Source organism: Pelodiscus sinensis, chromosome 22, assembly GCF_052426305.1.
Source record: "Pelodiscus sinensis isolate ZL-2025 chromosome 22, ASM5242630v1, whole genome shotgun sequence".
Lineage (NCBI taxonomy): Eukaryota > Metazoa > Chordata > Testudines > Trionychidae > Pelodiscus > Pelodiscus sinensis.
The window spans coordinates 16,145,398-16,151,735 of record NC_143073.1 but is presented as its reverse complement, the minus strand read 5'-3'; positions in this window follow the sequence as shown (position 1 = coordinate 16,151,735).

The window sequence follows — 6,338 nt, the reverse complement described above, 5'->3', positions numbered from 1 at the left end:
GCCAGGGCCGGCCCGAGTCCTTTTGGCGCCCTGGGCCCGGGTACGCGGTGCTGCCCCCGGGCGCAGGGTGCATGCGCACGCCGGCCACGGCCACTGGCGCACAGCCTGGGGCCTGCCCATGGGGCGCTCAGCGCATGCGCTGCCCAGCCTGGCCTGGCCAGTGCTGCTAGCACACGCGCCAGGCCGTGCAGGGCCCTGCAGCCGTGGGGGGAAGGGCGCTGCTGGCTGGTGCCACGATGTGGGCAGGCTGGCGCTGCGGGAGCTGGGCGCGCGGCTCCTGATGGCAGCTGTACATGGCAGCTGTGCCCCTTACAGCTGCCATCAGGTGCCCCTCATCGGTTGGCGCCCTGGGCAGCTGCCCGGCTCGTCCATGCCTCCATCCAGCCCTGGATCCAGCTCTCTGGAATGATCATTCTCTTCCAGCTGGGTAATTAGCTTGGTGAATTTCCCAACAGGCAGCCCCCTCTCCTTGCCCAGCTCCACAATGCCCGCCTTAAGGAGTCGGTTTTAGGCCATCTCCCGCTGTTCTTGGGTGCAGACTCACAGGCAGATGCTGCAGCACCCCACAATTCCCAGGAAGAACCCTTCAGTGTGCCAGCCTCCTGGGGCATCACTCTCCCAGGGGGTTAGATTGTAGACCACTCTGCCTCCTGGGACCACTTCCCATGGTCCACAGGGGAACCCCTCCTGGGGAACACTCCTTTTCAGAGATCACACTCAGGTTAAGCCATAAGCCTCCCCGCTTCCTGAAACCGCTTCTCAATGCCTTCAGCATGTCTAGCTCTTGCAAGCCCCCTTCTTTCTACTGCACCACAGTCACTTACTTCCAGATACTCCATCCATGGGGTGCAGTCCATCCCACCACTGACACCACTGTCACAGAGTCTGGGGGAGTCCCCAGGACCTGCACCCCCATCCACAGCCAGATATGACTTTCAGCCAGCAGATAGAACAGAAGGTTTATTTGTTGACAGGGACACTTCCCCCTTCCTGCTCTAAGCCCCTTTTCCCATCCTAAACCAGCCAAGACTGACCCTTCCCCCAGGCCCAAGGTTTTATCTATTGTCATCTGGCCCTCAGGAAGTGAGAGGCTGCACATTCTTCCCCATTGAATCATGACCAGCCTCCCACTCCTTGCCCAGATAGTGTTGCAGTGCCCAGGGAAACTGAGGCACACACACACATAGAGTCATTACAGAACTGCACAGGACAGCAGAATCATATACAATCCCACAAAGCAAACAGAATACATACAGTCCTTGATACGTCACAGCTTGTTGGAGGCAGAGAAAGCCAGGCGGAGCTTAGGAAACAGAGAGATGGAGCATATTTAATATTCCAGGTGCTCTAGAGAAGGTCAATATTCTTATCTCCATTTTACAGATGGTAAAATGGAGGCACATAAGGGGACTAGTGCAAGATCACCCAGATCAGTGCTTTATTTACTAGCCCATACTGCCTTTGGTGCTCTCCAGGTCAGAAAGCCAGAGCACCTGTTGCTTTTTCTGCCTTCAGGGAAGCAGAACTTTTTGCAAGACTTTTTACCAGTGAAAAAGCCTTATGCAGTAACACCCTTACTCTAATTATTAACAACTAACACATTTACCTGACACATTTAAGGGCTCTTGCTACATTTCAAAGGCGGAGGCGCCCTTATCAACTAATTGAATAGCCGATGCAAATTACATTGAGTATTCAATTAGTTGATTAATCTAAATTTAATATCTTTAGTACAGATGTGGTCAGCTCAGCTCAAAAAAGATATATTGGCATTGGAAAAGGTTTAGAAAAGGGCAACAAAAATGATTAAGGGTTTGGAATGGGTTCCATATGAAGAGAGATTAAAAAGAATTGGACTTTTTAGCTTAGAAAAGAGGAGACTAAGGGGAGATCCCTCTGGAGCATCTGGCATTGGCCACTGTTGTAAGACAGGATATTGGGCTAGATGGACCTTTGGACTTTGTACACAGTATTCAAGATGTGAGCGTACCATGGTTTTATATAGAGGCAATAAGTGTTCTCGGTCTTACTCGCTATCTCTTTTTTTTTATGATTCTTAACATTCTGTTTGCTTTTTTGACAGCTGATGTTTTCAGAAAACTGTCCACAATGACTGCAAGATCTCTGTCAAGTAGTTATAGCTAAATTAGTTCCCATCCTATTGTGTGTACAGTTGAGATTATTTTTTCCAATGTGCATTATTTTTCATTTATCAACATTAAATTTAATTTGCCATTTTGTTGTCCAATCATCACATTTTGTGCGATTTTTGAAGTTCTTCACAGTCAGCTTGGTCTTAACTATCCTGAGTAGTTTAGTATCATCTGCAAATTTTGCCACCTCACTGTTTACCCTTTTCTCCAGATCATTTATGAATAGCTTGAATAGGATTGGTCCCAGTACAGACCCTTGGGGGACACCATTAGTTACCTCTCTCCATTCTGAAAACTGACCATTTATTCCTACCCTTTGTTTCCTGTTTTTTAACCAGTTATCAATCCATGAGAGGCCCTTCCCTCTTATCTTACTTTATGTAAGAGCCTTTGGTGAGGGACCTTGTCAAAGGCTTTCTGGAAATTGAAGTACACTATATCCACTAGATCCCCCTGGTCCACATGTTTGTTGACCCTCTCAAAGAACTCCAGTAGATAAATAAGGCATGAGTCCCCTTTACAGAAATCATGTTGGCTTTTTGCCAACAAATTATGTTAATCTATGTGTCTGACAATTTAATTCTTTATTATATTTTCAACTAATTTGCCTGGTATTGACATTAGACCAGTGTTTCCGCAATTTCATGTTTGAGTTCTTTCAGAACACTTGAGTGAATGCCATCTTGTCCCAGTGACTTGTTACTGTTAAATTTATCAATTTGTTCCAAAGCCTCCTCTGACACCTCAACCTGGGACAATTCCTCAGATTTGTCACCTAAAAAGAATGGCTTATGTCTAGGATCAGAGGGGTAGCCGTGTTAGTCTGAATCTGCAAAAGCGACGAGGAGTCCTGTGGCACCTTATAGACTAACTAAAGTGTAGGAGCATAAACTTTCGTGGGCAAAGACCCACTTCGTCAGATGCATGTAGTGGAAATTTCCAGAGGCAGGAAATTTCCAGAGACAGCCGTTAGTTCGAATTAACTTTAATAGGGGCTACACATACAAACCGCTAGTTCAAATTTAAATCGAACTAGCGGAGTGCTTAATTCGAACTAGGTAAACCTCATTCTGCAAGGACTAACGCTTAGTTCAAATTAAGTAGTTTGAATTAAGGGCTGTGTAGCCACTTAATTCGAACTAGTGGGAGGCTAGCCCTCCCCAGCTTGCCCTGGTGGCCACTCTGGGCACAACCAGGGAAACTCTTCTGCTCCCCTCCCGGCCTCAGAGCCCTTAAAGGGGCATGGTCTGGCAATAGTGCTTGTGCCAGGTGCAAGCCTGCCAGCACCCAGCCAGCAGACCCTGTACCTAGCATGGCATGAGCCAGCCACCCACTGCCACCCAGCCCTTCGCCTCTTCCCGGGACCAGGCAGGCGGCTCCTAGGAGATTGTGCGGAGATTGTGGACCTCATCGATGTTTCGGGGGAGGCCTCCAACGTCCATAATCTCCGCACAGACTAGGCACAGGAAAGCGGTCATCAAGGGCAGGATAGCTGCCAGCCTGGCCACCAAAGGCCACATGCGAACCCAGGAGCAGGTTTGCATGAAAAATCAAGTTGGTCCAGTGAGACCCTCAACCCTGAGCCCTGAGCTTAGAACATAAGAACATATGAATGTCCGTACTGGGTCAGACCAAAGGTCCATCTAGCCCAGTAGCCTGTCTGCCAACAGCGGCCAACACCAGCTACCCCGGAGGGGATGGACCGAAGACAATGACCAAGCAATTTGTCTCGTGCCATCCATCTCCAGCCTCTGACAGACAGAGGCCAGGAACACCATTCCTACCCCTTGGCTAATAGCACCCCATGGACCCAACCTCCATGAATTTATCTAACTTGTCTTTAAACTCTGTTATAGTTCTAGCCTTCACAGCCTCCATAGTTTGAGACTTCCCCTCCCCCTTCTTCCGCTGGCTTCCCCCTTCCAGCTCCCTCCTCCCAGGTTTTCCTCTCTACTCTTCCACCCTTTCTCTTCCCCTCTCCCACTCCTTTTCCCAGTCTCCCCAGAGGTTAATCCCCCCCGCCCCGTTTTGTTAAATAAAGAGAGTTTCTATTTTTGAACACGTTTCATTTTTTACATCAGGAAGGGGGGCTAGGGAGGGGTAAGTGGAAGGCGGTGAGGGAGGAATGGGGTACGAGCCCCCGATGGGGAGGACTGGGGTGGCTCTGCAGGCTCCTCGGAGTGTAAGCTCTCTTGCAGGGCCTCCTGGATCCTGACAGCCCTCCGATTGACCCCCCCGGATGGCAGCCTGCGGCAAGTACAGCTGGGCTGATGGCCGAGTGCTGTGATGTGCCAAGTGTGGGCACTCAGGGCACTCCAAGACAGGACTGCTTTGCTGTCCCTCATCAAGGTAGACAAGTAAGCGGGGAACCCTGAGAACTGTCTGTCCGGGGTGGGGGTTGGGTCCCTTTAAGCACAGCCCTCGGCTAGCCTGAGGCAGCAGCTCCACCCTCTTAGTCCTAACCTGATGCCCTGCCTGCACTGGTTCCGGCCAGCCTTAACTTCGGTTCAGGGTCCACTCAGTGTGGACATGCTATTTCAAATTAGCAAAATGCTAATTTGAATTAGTGTTTAGGTCTAGATGCACCAATTCAAATTTGCTTATTTCAAATTAAGTTAGTTCAAATTAGTGCTGTAGTGTAGAAATACCCTTAGATGGAATGAGGATACAAATTCCTGTTTTTCAGTTAATGGTCACTGTTCTTTGCAATCTGGCAACAGAGAAAGGCCGTAGGGGCCTTATCCTTACACAATGCCCCTTCCGCAGTGTCTCCTGGCAGGACTGCCCATCCTTCCTGCACTTCAAGGAAGGGCCAAGGACTCATTGCAGCATCAGCCTCCATTTCCATCACCAACATGAGCTGTGTGTGGGGGGGGGGGAGCGGTATGGAACTTCTGGGTTCTCTCCCTGGCTTTGGGAGGAGAATGGGGGCTCATGGATTAGAGAAGGGTGGCTGGGATCCAGGATGCCTGGGTTCTCTCTCCTTTTCCCAGGAGCCAGAGGGAATCACCATCTCTCATCACAGCTGCCCGTCCTGGGAACGGATGAGGTTTGGGGTGGGATTCCCACCAGACTAGACCCTTGGGAAAGAAGTAGAGCTGCCCACATACTGGAGGCTTGGTCCCATTGCACCAGGTGCTATCCAGATTCCCCTGACCAAGCTCTGGGCCCAGGACCCTCCTCCCCCTAAGTTTGCAGCCCCATTGTGCTGGGAAGACCCATGACAAAGGACTGTCTCGCCTCCATTAAACATAAAGGCTGTGTCTACATTGGCCAGATTTTGCGCAAAAGCAATTGCTTTTGCGCAAAATCTTGCCAGCTGTCTAAACTGGTCGCGAGTTCTTGTGCAAGAACACAGACGATCTAATGTAAGATCGTCAGTGTTCTTGTGCAAGAATTTTGACGCTCCCACTCGGGAAAAAGCACTCTTGCACAAGTGTTCTTGCGCAAGAGGGCAGTGTCGACAGGGACAGGAATTTCTTGCACAAGAAAGCCCCAATGGCGAAAATGGCCACCGGAGCTTTCTTGCACAAGAGAGCATCTACACTGGCATGGAATGCTCTTGTGCAAAGGCACATGCCAGTGTAAATGCTCTCTTACACAAATACTTTAATGCAAGAACTCTTGCGTTAAAAGTATTTGCGCAAGAGAGCACCAGTCTAGACGCAGCCAACATCTACAGAGCCAAGCCTGTAGTGTAGAGTGATGTCAGAGTGGAAACCATGTCTCATACTCCCTCTACTGTGACCTCTCTCAGGGTGAGTCTCCTGGGATCCAACAGATTTCAACACTGGGGCAGTGGGCTAGGTCAGTAGAAGCAGTGGGTGACTTCTACCTGACATCTCACCCCATGCCCAGCTGCTCCCTCCAAATTTCTGCTGCTCCCTCCAACCCCCCACTATAACACAGCTGGGAGTGAGTGATTTGGACACAGACAAATATTTGTTCCCTATGGTTTTATTCCATGTGCTAAAGGAAGCGGGGGCCTGCTGGGAGATAAGATGCTAGGGGAGTTCAGGATCCCCACAGCTGGTGGGTTTGGCTTCTGCACTGCCCCCTTTCCTGCCACCATGCCGACCCCCCCCCCCCAAACTGCACACAGCCCCTGAAAATTGATCAGAAGAAAAGGATTTTAATAGGAACATCGATGAAGGAGGTTTACAGCAGCATGGTGGTATCAGGACT